Genomic DNA, 16,880 nt, shown 5'->3' on the forward strand with positions numbered 1-16,880 from the left:
AAATGCAAATCATACAACAATGAGGTACCATCTCACACCTGTCAGAATGGCTATCATCAACAAATCCACAAACGACAAGTGCTAGAGAGGATGTGGAGAAAAAGGAACCCTGGTGCACTGCTGGTGGGAATGCAGACTGGTGCAGCCACTGTGGAAAACAGTATGGAGATTCCTCAAAAAATTAAAAATAGAACTCCCATTTGATCCAGTAATCCCACTTCCAGGAATATATCCCAAGAAATCAGAAATACCAGTCAGAAAGGATATATGCACCCCTATGTTCATAGCAGCATGATTTACAATAGCTAAGATTTGGAAACAGCCTAAGTGCCCATCAACAGAACAGTGGTACATCTACCCAATGGAATACCATACTGCTGTAAAAAAGAAGGAACTCTTACCATTTGCAACAGCATGGATGGAACTGGAGAGCATTATGCTAAGTGAAATAAGCCAGTTGGAGAAAGATAAATATCATATGATCTCATGCATTTGTGGAATATAATAAACAACATAAACTGATGAACAAAAATAGAGCCAAAGTCATAGAAGCTTCGAGCAGACTGTCCAGCCTAAGAGGGAAGGCAGGGGAGAGGGAGGGTAAGAGATCAACAAAAGGACTTGTATGCATGCATATAAGCATAACCAATGGACACAGACAGTAGGGGGGCGAGGGCATGTGCTGGGGGGTGGGAGTGGCTGGGGAGAGGTCAATGGGGGAAAAAGGAGACTTATGTAATACTTTAAACAGAAAATAATTTAAATAAAAATATATGGACAATCAAAAAAAAAGAAAAGAAAAAATATAGCATTTTTTTTTTCATACCAATGTGGTTGCTCCATGTTAAACAGAAACTTCATGTCTTGCACAGGCACATGCTCATTTTATTCAAGTTTATAAAGTTGTTAGTGATGGCCTACTATGTACAAGGGACATTGCTAATTATAATCAGTGATAAGTGCTGTGGATAAAAATTGCAGGCTGATAGAAAGGCATATATCAGTGAGAACCAATCTATTGAGGAAGGTGTTCTTAAGGAAACAATATTTGGGTTGAGAGCTGAAAGATGAGTTGCAGTTGGCCAGAATAATGATGGGAAAGGGTTGGGAGCCAAGAGTTTCTGCAGAGTAAATATTGCTAGATTTGCAAGGAATCTGAGGTTGGAGGAAGCTTGACATGTTAGAGAAAGAAAAAGAAGGCTTGTGAAAGCTGGAGCACAGAAGTTAGCAGATGGTATATGATGAGACTAAACAAACAGCCACGGACAGACTTAATAGGACTTTGTAGGCCAAGTTGAAGATTTGGTTATTATTTTAAGAGTTATGGAAATCCATTGAAAGATGGGTACTTTAGGCTGGCTATTGAGACCACATATTTGGGTTCATGACTAGATTTAAGTTCATTCATTCATTCAGTGTTCACATGGAAATTATATAGTAGGGCATTGCATTAGCTGGGGTTACCTTTACAAAAGTCATAGGCAGGGAAATTTTCTTAAACAAAAATAATTGTAGCTTGCTTTGTTGTGGCAGCTAAAGTATAGGGCTTGGGGAAGGGTGGGACTATCTAACTTTATTGGATAAGAGCTAGGATAGTCTATAGTAAGCCTGTCTTTTTAATATATTCCCCCAGGGACAGGCTACATCTTGAAATATAGGTTCAATAAACCAGAATAAGGCAGGGATTTATAACACACACACACACACACACACACACACACACACACACACACATATTTCAAGTTTTTACTAGCCTAAAGCCAATTGCAAGCAGAAAATATGTTTAGATGTGTATAGGTAGTACAGTTAAAAGATGAAGGCCACCAGCTAATTAATTTATTTATTCCAGTTTCATTGAGATATAAGTGATATATAACATTGTAAACTTTAAGGTGTACAATGCAGTGATTTGATATATGTAGATATTGCGAAATGATTACCACAATAAGTGCAGTTAACATTTATCACCCAACATAGCTACAATTTATTTTTTTACTTCTGATGAGCTCTTTTAAGATCTACTCTCTTGGCAACTTTCAAATATGCAATATGGTACTGTTAAGTGTAGTCAAGCCACCAGTTTATATTCAAGTATATTGCCCAGGACTCACACAAGAGCTTCTTGACATTCGGTCACAGCTGAATCATATTTTAAAATAGTCTGGACTCAACCTCTGAGGTTTTATGGTAGGAAGCAATTCCACATTGGCAGGAAGCTGAATTGAATGCCCTATAGATCATTTCCACATATGCGTTTCCATTGTACAAAACTAATCCATTTTCATTCCAATGATTTCTCCTTCATTTTTTTTCAAGCTCTGAAAGCAGAAAAAGATAAACATTTTCTCTTATAAATCACACAGTTTTAACTCAGTAAATTTGCATAAGCCCCAAACACCAAACTTCCTAAAAATAGTTGAAGACATATAGCATTTATGTATCACATCTATTAATAGATTTTCAAGTGATAAATTATGTAGCTTTTGTAGAATGTAACTACGAGAAAGGTCAGCTTTAATCCCCACAGCAAAGGCAGAGCCAGAGGAGTTGTGCACCTTAATGATCCTGAGACCCATGAATTAGAGCTCAGAAAGGATCACGGGGAGTTGGGGAATAAAATAGAATCCCAAATTCTATTTTAGAGGAGCCAAATTTGAAGCAAAACAACTCTTTGGAGTAGTGTCTTCACATGAAGGCTTGTGTTAAGCACAAGATCCAAGCCATCAGCCCATGTTCACTTTATCCTAAGCCTGCTATTTGATACTCTGAATTGATGATAAATGCTTCTAAGGGACTCTAGGGAGATTGGGCCTGGCAGAGTGAAGACATGTTTATGGTTCCCATTCTCTTACCTTTATTTTATTGCCCTTCACTCCATTGCTTCTGCCCATCAAGTGTTCTCATCTCTCTCCTCCTTGTGCTCTCATTTCCTCCATCAAATTTAAAGTAATGGCCTTATTGCCTTTATTCATTCAACTTCCATCTTCTGAAATGAAGTCTCTCCTGGTCTTCTAACCAGACTGTAAGTCTCCTAGGAATATAGCAAACACATTCTAAATTTTATAGATCACCAGTTTCCTGAGTATTCATGGCCCTTATGTAAAATCACATCAGTTACTAAAATAATAATAACAATATATTTTTCAGGGTACAGGTGATTTTCATGTCTATTTTAACAGTGCTGGTTAAGAGTGCTGATATAATTTATTATAAGTAGAGAAATATTCTACATTAAAAAATTGTACCTTATAAAAGAAATTGAAAGAAGATAAAGTCTTAGTTCTGTACCATATTTAGGTTTTAAAATATTAAGGTATACTTATCATGAATACTGAATTGATAAATGATTTTTACTGTTTCAACATGTACTATAATATTTTCCAGTTTATATTGATACGTTTCATGAAATTATTGACTTATGTTAAGCAAAATATTGGTCTGTTGACCATTGCCAGAAAAATTAGATTTTCCTAAAATTCCTGATGGTACGAATTTGGGGATGTGAAAATATGAATATTAATTTGTTCCTTTTAAATAAGATGACAAATATTTGGTTACTTCAAATACCCTAAAACATATTTTTAAAATAATATAAGTTCATGTAGAAAATTAAAAAAACACTAAAAAGTATGTAAAAGTGTAAAATAAAAATCATCAATGACTAACATTTTAGTATTTCTAGTTTTTAAAAACTCAGTATTTGACCATTGACATGAAATATATTTGAGATTTTGTCCTTAAATACATGGAAATAAAGGTAAATGGAAAAATTTATACAATTTTTAAAGTGAAAATGTGAGTACATTTTAAATATAAATTTTTGGTTTGATGAGTTACAGTAAAAAGTCAAGCTTCTAGCTTGAGCTGTAAAGTTTTAATTTTTAACATTCTATTTAGATGCAAAGCTGCTGACCTTGAGGATGATTGTTTTAAAAAATATTTTGAAGCCTTCTGGATAAATGGCTTAGCATAGGCTAGAACATATGCTCTAGTTAGAATTAGGATGCAGTAATTTTTCCCTTCAAATTTTCAGTGAATTTTAAATGTTAGAAAAACATGCCAGATTGACAGATGATATTAATTTAGAAAACAGCATAAATACTGATAAGTACAGAGAAATCTATCTGCTTTAAGCACACTCAGAAATACACATACAAGAATTACAAAGCTCAAAACACATATGGGGGAAGTATATCAGGAAAAGATATTCAGCAAACAACAGAGATTATAGCTAGTCAATTATATAAAAATTGTGCTATATTGGATTGTTAGTAACTGTATATACATTGGCAATAAACCACAGAAATCATTCTCACTTTTGGAATTTTGGAATGCTCTACTTGTGTAGTTTTGAGTAATTAGCCCTGTTTTTTTTGAAATATATACACATGTTGGAGGTGATTTAGAAACAAATGCCAAATATTAACATCACCAGAAGAATTAACATCAGTGTCCAAGTACAAATTCATTTAGAATCATGTATACATATCTACAGCATTTCATCATTTAAGTGAATTGCATGGAGTTCAACCCCAGAGTATAAGTTAAGGCAACTCAAAATCCAAACCATGTTGATATTATAAAGTGAGTCTCCAGAATAATATTTGTTGAATACGTCCTTAAACTAGGTGGAGCTAATGTATTATAAAAATACATTTTGCAGAAGTATGTTTCCGAATTTCATGTTTTCCTGATGCTAGTCTTGTCTGGTAGACCCTGTATCCATGTTGGTTCCAGAACTAAGGGGAGAGATTCACTCTATCATTGGCCACAAAATCACAAAATATATATTTTTTAACAAATGTGGTTGAATGAATGAATAAATGAGGAGAGTAAACTCTTTAGATTATAGTAGAGTCATGCATATGAAGGGAAATACTGTGCCCAACCAGAAATAAAGCTTTGGCTGTGAAGGCCATGGATCTGTTCAAGAAACATCCAAAAGTAGTTCTTGAGAAAATGTTAAAGGCAACTGGACAAATTAGTAAGCAACACAATACAGAGTGCAATTGTGTATGGGGAAGTGGGCAGGATGATTTGATAAGTGTTAATTATAACCCAGCCCAGAGAAAAAAGTCTTTTAGAAATTCAGATTACAAGAAGAGCAGATGCAGAAAGTAGTGGTTTATTTTTGCAACCCTACTGCAATTCACCCTTCATTTGGATCAAGCTTGGCTTGGACTCTACATGTAGCCCAGCTGTGTCTCCACCCACTGGGGGAAGAAAGGAGTCAAGATGATTATCCTCCTAATTTGTCTAAAATAGACAAAATTGCAGAAACAGTGTTCTCATTTCCCCCTGAATTATCCAGGTAGGGGGTCCAGCATGATTAAGTTTTTGAGGGAATCTTCCCTCCTCTCCATTTTGCATCTGTGTGTGCAGACTCTTTCCTCCATCTCTGCAGCTAAAATTTGCCTGCTGCTACCTACCTTGAATTCTGTACCTTTACAATTTGGCCATATAGTCACTAGATATGGATATGAGAAATTCTGTATCTCAAACACCTGAACATGAATACCCACAAAATGGAGATCCATTCCCACAATAATGCTGCTTTGATAAACTGCATATTTTATAAGAGTTCATAAGAGCAGAGTTTCTATAAGCTGGCCCAAGATATTAATTTAATCTTGTTTTGCTAAGTAGACTCTGTGCTCTTTGATGGGAAGAACCATGCCATACATTTCTCGTTGTAACAACTTCACATGGTACTAGCCACATAGCTGCTTTCAAAAAAGTACTTTTGAAATGGAAACCTAGTTTAGTTCTCATTTAATGTGGTATAAGCCTTTTAAGCAGAGTTTTGTAGAGTGCCTAATGTGGGAAAGTGATGCAGGGATGGCGGCATGTTGGTCTTAGTTCATTCAGGCTGCTATAACAAACTATCACAGACTGGGTGGCTTATACACAACGGGCATTCATTTCTCACAGTTCTAGAGGCTGTGCATCCAAGATCAGGTTGCGAGCAGGGTTGGGTTCTGGTTAGAGCCCTCTGCTGGGTTGTAGACTGCCAACATCTTGCTGTGTCCTCATATGGTGAAAGGGTCCCCGGAGCTCAATGGGGTATAAGGGTTCCACCCTCATGACCGAAGCACTGAATTTGGGGGGAAGGGCCACAAACATTCAATCTATACCACATGTTTTATAGGGAACTACTTTTCTCATCCTAATTTCTTCATGCTGTGTTGAGGACAGCAAAGGTAGAGCCAGGCCAGGAATGGGCTTCTTGGATGGCTATAATAATTTAATGATTCTTCAAATTGCTGTTGTTTAAATATTTCTTCAATATTTACTTTGAGAGGTTACTGAATACGATGTGAGAGAAGGATAAAGAAGGAGAACCAGTTGTGGCAATACCCAGCTTTTGAGAATAATCACTAGAAAGTCAGTGTTGGCCTAAAACTTGTATTCCCCTCTTCTAAACACACACACACACACACACACACACACACACACACACACACGCACGCACACCCATCTGTGATCAATTAGATGTAGCTTCATTAGAAGGAAGGGGGTGTCAGCAGACCATTACCAAGTCTGACTTCCTCTAACCTCCCACCTTCCGAGTTTATTTCTTCTGCCTAAAACCAGCCTTTTCTGAGAAGAGTTCAAGTACAAACAAGTTTCTTCATCCCATTCCTGTCCGGGGATGACACATAGTGACTCTTTAAAAATGGTTACTATGTGCAGCTGGCCAGCCACCCTGTGATCTAGTTTAGGACAGGATTTGTGATGTAAAAAGTTTGGATAAACCACTTTGCTTCAGGACATGGCTGACCCAAGTACTACAACATACTCAACATATCCTGGGCTGCAATTAAAGTCTCCCCTCAACGTTGGAGATGACCTTGTGGAGGTTCCCAATGTAGAGATGAAAATAGGAACACCTTGGATTGTATATATTTTTTCTTTCAGAGCTCTGCTGGGAAAGACTGGTTTATTGAAGAGAATGGATTCTAGACCCCTCTCCATGATGAGCGTAGCTGGGGCAGCTGTGGCATGTGCATGGAGTCCTTGGGCTTCTAGAGGCTAAATGCTCAGCAACGTATAATCAGAAGCCACAAAGTTGCACTTGGCTTCCTTTATAAAAATTTACATTGTTAATGCTTAATCATAATTATGGTATTAAAATGTATTGGTCTAAATCTACATTGGTGTCCTCTGGGATTTAGAAGCAATTACATTTAAAAATAGAATTGCGGTCCACACATAAACAGGAATGATCTTTAAAGTAAATTAAACAAAGGCTCTAATTATAAATTCATTTAATTTGCAGATGGAGAAAATTAACCTTTGGCTCATTGGTAAATAAATATGCAGAGAAACAATAATCCACAATTTAATAACATGAACAAAATATTTCTTATAACCTTCAGGGTTGATGTTTGATCATAGCTTCCATATCACTTCATCTTTTGAATTTTAAAATGTTTGAGAAGAAATTAGTTTGTGGCGAGAAGAGAATGAGTTCTAAGTTAGATTCTGATTAATCTTCCTTATTTATTATTTCTGGAAATTATTATCTTACAGGAGGATTGAGGGTATAAAAAGTGAATTTAGGAGCAATTTATAGAAAACAGATTTACTAAATGAGGGTGTTGAGACTTGGGTATGAGAATTCAGTATACTATAAAACCTGGCTCCCACATTTTACTGAAGTCATTCCCTTTATTCCTAAACTAAACATTATACTGTAGTTAGATTGTACTGAATAAGCTGAAATTAACCATTTCACTAGCTAATAACTCATTAAATAATGGAAATGCATTTTGATTAAATAGGATAAAAAGAAACACTATTCCTTTTTCATACCATGGAATAGTAGGGAAAGCAAAAGGAGTGCTACAGAGATAAACTCAAGTACTTCCCTTTTCTGAATATTTTCACTATGTCCGTATAAAATGAATGCACAAATACACACTTGTGCATTGATAGATTTTGTTTAAAGCTGTCCACAAAAATGCACTTCACTTTGCTACATGTCAGTGGGATGAAAATGCTATCAGATATTTTTTTCAATGAGTATCAGAGGTTCTCTTAAAATTTGGGGATGAGTCCAATATTGGAAGAGTCCAATATTGTTTTGATTATTTATGGCTGCAGAATAAACAACAGCCATTTTGTTGTCTCTGCACACGTAGTAGATTTAACTGAGCAGTTCTTTCTCTCTGTGTGATCTTGGCTAGAACTGCAGTCTAGCATCTGGGGACTTAATTGAACTGGAACATCCAATAGGGCGCTCTGACAGCAGAGACACTGTGGTGGTGATGGCTGGAAGGCTGGTGTCAGCTGGGATGTTGGGATGACTGAGCATCTCTTTCTCCAGGTAGAGTCAGAGTCTCTTCTTCTCCATATGGTCTCTGTGTATGGGCTCTCTAGGTGACAGCTCCAATAGGATAGCTGGACTTACTCAGAGGCTTATGGCTCCTAAATATTTAAAAGTAGAAATTGCTTAGTATTCTTAAGGCTATATCATTCTGCTGTATTTTTTGATTAAAATGAACCTGAGAACCAGTCTAATTTTATTGTGGAAGGGGACTACACAAGGGAAGAAATATAAGGAAGCATGATTCATTGAGAACCGTTTTTAAAGACTAGGTACCACATTCATTAAAAAAAAAAAAACCCTATATGACCATAACATGCTTGCTATAGACCACCAATCTTGACTTGCAGCATTCATTCCATCTGTTCATATAAAATAGTTTATGAATATGGCCAACTATTTCAACAATGTATCAATCAGGATGTAGACAGGAAAACAGAGTGACCAAAAATAATGTTATGAGCTCAATTGTGCCCCTCCCCAATTCATATGTTGAAGTCCTAACCCCTCATACCTTGCAAGGGACTGTTTTTTGAGATAGAGCTTTTACAGAGACGATTAGGTTAAAATGAGGCCATTCTGGTGGGCCCCAATCCAACATGGCTGGTGTCCTGATAAGAAGATAAATTTGGACACACAAGAGAGATACCAAGGATGCTCATGCCCAGAGAAGAGACCATGTGAAGAGTCAGCAATAGGACAGCCATCTACAAGTCAAGGAGAGAGGCCTCAATGGAAACCAATCCTGCTGGCACCTTGATCTTGGACTTCTAGCCTCCAGAACTGGGGAGAAAAAAAATTCCATTTTTTGCTTGTAAGAGTCTGTGATATTTTGTTATGGGAGCCTATAAAACTAATAGAAGTATCAAGGGAACAAGAGTGTTTCTATAAAAATTAGAACTCACACAAATGTGAGATAGGTAGAGGAGTGAATAGATGGAAGAGAAGAATCAAAAGATCAGAAAAAGTTACAAATTGCAACTGAAATAGGGGCTCTCAAAGTGGTGTCTGGGGAACACATCAGCATCCTTGAGACCTTTTCAGGGATCTCAAAGACCCTTTTGGGAAGTCTACAAGGTCAAACATGTTTTAATAAGGATATCAAGACACATTTTCTCTTTTCTCTTTTAGTTTCTCATGAGTAAAATTTCAGAGGTTACATGACTTCAGATCATACATTGAAATGGAATGTGTGTGTATATTTTGTTAAAAAAGTTGTCAGTTTTAATTAATAATATTAATAGACATAATCCATATATACTGAAACTCTTTGGGGTCTTCCATAAGAGGACAAAGGGGTTCAAAGACCAAATAGTTTAGAACAAGTTGGATTTTGTTTTTTTGTTAATCCTCACCTGAGGATATTTTTTCCATTGATTTTTTTAAGAGAGAATGGAAGGGCAGGGGAAAGACACAGAGAGAGAAACATCTATGTGAGAGAGACACATCGATTGGTCGCTTCCCGCATGTGCCCTGATTGGGGCTGGGGACTGAGCCTGCAACCGAGGTATGTGCCCTAGACCGGAATCAAACCCCTGACCCTTCAGTCTGCAGGCCGATGCTCTAACCACTAAGCAAATCCAGCCAGGGCCCAAGTTTGATTTTGTAGGAGAATCCTAAATGCTGTCTGGTCCCTGGAATGGAATTGTGAAAGGGTAGCTCATGGAGACATCTGTGAAAGCTGTTCCTTCCAATGGAACTGCAGTGAAGTGTTTGGTGGTTGTGTTGGGGCCCCCAGTAAGGCGCAGGCCAGGAGTCAGGACCCCAGAGCTCTCTAGACCTCTGTACATCTGCCACTGTGTCTGACTGCTTTGCTTCACTTCTGTCTACCAAACTTCCTGTAAATTTCTTTGCAAATAAGTGCCTTTCTCAATTACTCTGCCCTTTAGAAAACAGTAATACATATCCAATCTGTTGCCCAAACCAAGAAGGTTACTGTTTCAAATAGATTTCTTAGAAATTTCACATTTGTTTGCTCCATACTAACTTAAGAAAATTTTGATGGGTTTTCATAACCTTTGGAACACTTTTAAAAATTGAATTTATTGGGGTGACATTGGTTCACAAAATGATACAGGTTTTAAGTGCACGACTCAATAAAACATGATCTGTACACTGTATCATGTGCCCATCGTCCCAAGCAAAGTCTCTTTCTGTCCTCATTTCCTCCCCCACCTTTGCCCACCTCCACATACCCTCACCCCCCTTTCCTTCTGGCTATCCCCACACTGTTGTCTGTGTCTATGTATTATATATATATATGCTGATATGAGTATGTATATATATATATATATATATATATATATATATATATATATATATGTTGTTTAATCTCTTCACCTTCTTTCATCCTGCTCCCAAACCTCCTCTCCTCTGATAGCTGTCAGTCTGTACATTTGCAACACTTTTAAAGGATGTAGGTAAGGGGAAGAGATCAACCAAAGACTTGTATGCATGCATATAAGCATAACCAATGAACACAGACACCAGGGGGTTGAGGGCATGATGTGGGGGGTGGGGGGCAATGTGGGGATAAGGACACATATGTAATACCTTAATCAATAAAGAAAATAAAAACATTTTAAAATAAAGAAAGTAAAATTAAAAAAAAGGATGTAGGAAAAAGCTTTATGTTTGGTCTCTGAGGATGACTTTTCAAATGAGTTTATGTCTGTAATTTGAAACGAATTTCAGAGATATTTGTTATTCAGATAAGTATTACAGAATTAATTGATTGTATTGAGAAGATGTGAGTGTACAGAACTACTAATTTTGGACCTTGCAATCTTATAGGCTCTGTTTTGCTATGGAAGGTGCTATGCATGTAAGCATGTGCTTGTGTGTCTGTGTGAGTGTGTGTATTTACCTTCGTGTTTACTCATATCAGCATTAGGGAAATGACCTGTTATGAAACAGCACTATATCTATTCCTCATACTCTGGTCTCCCACAATTTTGCATTTTGTCGTTATTACTACACAAGAGACTCCAGATTAGATTTCACTCTTAGGGAGTTTTGTATCCTCAGGCTCTGAACAAAATGATAAATAAAAGAAAAGAATGACAGATGGCGGACAACATATTACCTTCAGTATTGACAGTGACTTAGAGGACGTGGATTTAGTTCTGTTAGCAAAGTGAGCTTGCTAGCACTGAACCCAGAATCAGGCAGGCTTACGCCGACAGGCACATGCAGTGTTAGACCAAGGCGGACAGACTGCCTCCACCCCCACTACTGGGAATCTCTGCTGCCTCTGGGCAAGCTGCTTCCTAAAAAGGAAGAAAGGCAGAGTTGGGCTAAGTACGCCCAGTTTATTATCCCCCAGTTCACCCATATGACGACTCTTTCTAGCTCCCTTGAGGGGGAGTGATTAAAAGAGTGAAGAAAGGGCAGGAGTAATACTGAGGGAGCTGTCCTCTTAAAACGGAAACCTAAGGATAGGGCAATAAATTTTGTCCCCAATACTGTCAGACTAAGAAGATTATAAAGCAGCTATGACTAAACAAACACATTGCTTTAGCAGATACTTCAGTCTGATTCCTTTGGTCCCTGCGACTCTATTGGCTGCTAATCTGTGATAAAAATTCAGTGGGGGTTGGGATAGTAGGACTGTGTGTTTTAAAAAGTGTTCCTAAATCTAAAACATCCCCTTGTTTGCTTATTACTCTCTGTTGGGAACCCCTGACTTAGACTCCAAATGTGTGAACACGTGCTCTTCTTAGAACTCCTGCATCTTTTAGTTCTACTGCTCATCTGGTTCTGACTCAGTGCTTCATGGACCTGCTGGTTTGCATATGCTCTACTTTTCTAGTCCTGCAGTTTCATCCAGGCTCCAAGAATGATGCCCTCAATATGACAACCAAAGTGAATGGAAAGGAAACAAGAACCTGCTTGTAAGAGTGTAACCATCCTTGTGGCTGGCCCTGATTGGGAACAGAGCGGTTGGCAACTAAAACACTCCAGGTTTAGGTCAGTCGCTTGAAGCCCTGGGCTGCCACCAAATCAAAGGACTTATCTGGACAGGATGGGAGAAAAGCAAGGAGGAACAGGACGAATGTCACGGGCATATGGGGAGGACATCTGCTTAGAAAATGTTTTTGTGTGAATCGTGATGGGGTTCTTCAGTGTCTAGTTCAGGGCTCATACACTGTTTGATGCATTTGAAATAAATCGAGTTTGATGATCTTTTTAACGTACACTCTTCAGTTTGCTGCTTCCCCTCTCCCCCATTTCCCCTTTCATTTTATATGAGGCTGCAGCCCATATTGATGTTATCTGTTAGGACTGGAAAGCCTTTGAGTTGTTTGTTGCCCTAGGTCTAGTTTGAACTTCAGATGCATTAAAAAACAAAACAAAACAAAACAAAACAAAACTATAATCTAAACTCTTGATCCTCAATCTGCAACCTTCTCTACCTCCTTGGGGAATGATCCTTAAGTTCCTCATTGTTCTGCTCAGTTCCTCCCTTCATCTCAATATCACCCTAAAATACCTTAGCAGAAGAAGTAAAGCCAGTTACTGATTAGAATGGCACAATGGCTTTTACATTTATTTATTTATTTATTTATTTATATATTGTTTTTATTGATTTCAGAGAGAAAGGGAGAGGGAGAGAGAGATAGAAACATCAATGATGAGAGAGAATCATTGATTGGCTGTGTCCTGCATGCCCCCCACTGGGGATTGAGCCTGCAACCCAGGCATGTGCCTTTGACCAGAATCAATCCCAGTACCCTTTAGTCCACAGGCTGACACTCTATCCACTGAGACAAACCGGCTAGGGCATGGCTTTTAAATTTAAAGAATAAATTGCTCTCACGTTATGGGCTGAGTTGTCCCTTAAAAAACCGCACAAAAACAAGAAAAAAAAAGTTGTGTTAACCCCCACTAACTCAGAATGTGACTCCGTTTGACAGAGAACTTTTAAAGAGGTGATTAAGTCAAAATGGGGCTGTTAGAGTAGTTTCTCCTCTAATCTGATTGGTGCCCCTGTAAGAAGAGGAAATTTATGCCCGGCTGGCGTCGATCTATGAATGAGGAGGTCATGGTTCAATTCCCAGTCAGGGTACATGCCAGTGTTGTGGGCTTGATCCCCAGAGTGGGGTGTGCAGGAGGCAGTTGATCAATGATTCTCTCCCATCATTGATGTTTCTATCTCTCTCTCTCCCTCTCCCTTCCTCTCTGAAATCAATAAAAATTTATATATCCTATCTAATAAAAGATAAAAAGGGTGCCGAAACCGGTTTGGCTCAGTGGATAGAGCGTCGGCCTGCGGACTCAAGGGTCCCAGGTCCGATTCCGGTCAAGGGCATGTACATTGGTTGTGGGCACATCCCCAGTAGGAGATGTGCAGGAGGCAGCTGATCGATGTTTCTCTCTCATCGATGTTTCTAGCTCTCTATCTCTCTCCCTTCCTCTCTGTGAAAAATCAATAAAATATATTTAAAAAAAAAAAAGATAAAAAGGGTAATTGACCATACCTTTGCTACACTTCCCATTGGCTAATCAGGGCAATATGCAAATTAACCACCAACCGAGATGGCAGCAGGCAGCCACTCAGCTGAAGTGAGCAGGAGGCTTGCTTGCTCCAGTGATGGAGGAAGCCAAAGTTCTCCACCTGCTGTGGCCCGGCTCTGAGCTCTGAAAGCAACAAAGTTTCAATTATAGAAGTTAAACAAACCCCAGATACCTGCTTTCAGCAGGCTGTGACCTCAGAGCTAGAGCGAGCAGGACAGCAACAAAGTTTCAATTGTAGAAGGTAAATAAATCCCAGAATAAAAAAGAAAAAGAAAAAAAGGAGAGGCTGGGAGCTTCAGTCACCGGCCAGCCTGAAAATGGCCCTCAGGCCCTCATCCAGACTGGCCAGGCACCCCAGTGGGGGCCCCCACCCTAAAGGGGGTGTGGCCAGCCTGAAAACAGCCATCAGCCCCTCATCCAGGCTGGCCAGGCACCCTAGTGGGGACCCCCACCCTGATCCGGGACACCCTTCAGGGCAAACCAGCTGGCCCCAACCCATGCACCAGGCCTCTATCCTATATAGTAAAAGGGTAATATGCAAACTGACCCTAACAGCAGAAAGACTGGGAATGACTGGTCACTATGACACACACTGACCACCAGGGGGCAGATGCTCAATGCAGGAGCTGCTCTCTGGTGGTCAGTGCATTCCAACATGGGGGAGCTCTGTTCAGCTACAAGCCAGGCTGACGGCTGCCAGTACAGTGGTGGTGGTGGGAGCCTCTCCTGCCTCCTCAGCAGTGCTAAGGATGTCTGGCTGCAGCTTAGGTCTGCTCCCCGCTGGCAAGTGGACATCCCCCGAGGACTGCCGGGCTGCCAGAGGGATGTCTGATTGCCAGCTTAGGCCTAATACCCTGGGGAGCAGGCCTCAGCCAGCAGGTGGTCATCCCCTGAGGGGTCCCAGACTGCGAGAGGGCACAGGCTGGGCTAAGGGCCCCTCGCCTCCCATGAGTGCACAAATTTTTGTGCATCAGGCCTCTAGTCTACACTAATATACACTAATAAAAGAGAAACATGGTAATTAGCGTATGACCGCTACCCTTCCCATTGGCTAATCAGCATATCCTTATGCAAATTAACTGTCAGCCAAGATGGCTGCCAGCAGCCATGCACTGAAGCGAGCAGGGAGGCTTGCTTGCTTCAGTGACTTCAGACTCCAACGTTCCCCGCCTGACTTGCCGGCCTCTCAGCTGCAACACTAAGCAACTATGTACTATGTTGCAAATAAGAAGCTAAACAAAACCCCAGAAACCAGCCGGACTGAAAGCCAGCCAGGCCGCAACATTGTATCGTTGTTTTCAGCAGCGAGGCCTCAGAGCTAAAGCTGGCCCAGAATAAAAAAAAAAAAGAAAGAAAACAAGGAGCGGTTGGGAGCTTCAGTCACTTGCCACCCGGAAAACAGCCCTCAGCCCCTCACCAAGACTGGCCAGGCACCCCAGTGGGGACCACCACCCTGATCCAGGACACCCTTCAGGGCAAACCAGCCAGCCCCTACCCATGCACCAGGCCTCTATTCTACGCAGAAAAAGGGTAATATGCCTCCTGGCACCAGGATCAGCGTGACAGGGGGCAGCGCCCAAACCCCCTGATCGCCCTGCGGCTCTGTGTGTGACAGGGTGCCGGGCCACAACCTCCCTATCCGCCCTGCTCTGTTCGTGACAGGGGAAGGTGCCCCAACTCCCTGATCAGCCCTGCTCTGTGCCTGATAGGGGGGAGCTCCCCAATCCTCTAATTGCCCTGAGGCTCTGTGTTTGACAGGGTGCAGCGCACCAACCCCCTGATCGGCCCTGCTCTGTGTGTGACAGGGTAGAGCCATAACCTCTCCATCGGCCCTGCCCCGAGTGTGACAGTGGCACTGCCCCAACCCCCTGATCGGCCCTGCTCTCTGGGTGATAGAGGGTGGCGCCCCAACCCCCCTCCACGGGCCTTGCTCTGTGTGTGACAGGGTAGAGCCATAACCTCCCCATTGGCCCTGCCCTGAGTGTGACAGGGTGCAGCGCTCCAACCCCCTGATCCTCCCTGCTCTGTGTGTGACAGGGGGCAGCGCCCCAACCGCCCTGATTGGCCCTGCTCTGTGAGTGACAGGGGGCAGTGCCCCAACCCCCTGATCGGCCCTGCTCTGTGCATGACAGGGTGTGGCACCACAACCTCCCCATCGACCCTGCCTTGAGTGTGACAGGGAGCGGTACCCTAATCCCCCAATCGGCCCTACCCTGAGTGTGACTGAGGGTGGCATCGCAACCTCCCAATCCGCCCTGCTCTGTGCATGACAGGGGGCGGCACCCCAACTCCCCAATCAGCCCTGCTCTGAGCCTGACCAGGGGCTGCACCTAGGGATTGGGCCTGCCCTCTGCCACCCGGGAGCAGGCCTAAGCCAGCAGGTCGTTATCTCCCGAGGGGTCCCAGACTGGGAGAGGGCACAGGCCAGGCTGGGGGACCCCCCTCCCAACACCCCCGAGTGCACAAATTTTTGTGCACCGCGCCTCTAGTATATATATAAAAGCCCAAGCGACCAGCTGACCACCAGGGGGCAGATGCTCAACGCAGGATCTGCCAAGCGACAGCAACTTTGCAGAGTGCCCTCTCACACTCCAGGACCCCCCAGGGGATGTCAGAATGCCGGTTTCGGCCTGACCCTCGCAGGCCAGGCAAAGGGATCCTAGTTAAAAAAATAAAAGAAGAGGAAATTTGGACACACAGATAGAGATACAAGGGGTGTGTACAGAGTAAAGACTGTGTGAGGACACAGTGAGAAGGCCACTGTCTGCAAGTGAAGGGGAGAAGCCTCAGAAGAAACCAACCCTGCTGGCACCTTTGATGGTGAACTTTCAGCACCCAGAACAGTGACAAGATGATTTCCTGGGGTTGCAGCCCTGGGTATTTGTTATGGAAACCCTAGCTAAGTAATACAGACCACTCAAGTAGGAACTTGTCTCTGCATGTACACTGGGGGAAGGGAAAGAAGATTCTACCACCTTTTATGTTTTTGTCCACACAAAGCCTTATGCAACAGCATCTCCATTTATAGCAAACA

This window comes from Myotis yumanensis, unplaced genomic scaffold, assembly GCF_028538775.1.
Source record: "Myotis yumanensis isolate MYYU_CA2020_CCGP unplaced genomic scaffold, mMyoYum1.0.hap1 SCAF_3, whole genome shotgun sequence".
Lineage (NCBI taxonomy): Eukaryota > Metazoa > Chordata > Mammalia > Chiroptera > Vespertilionidae > Myotis > Myotis yumanensis.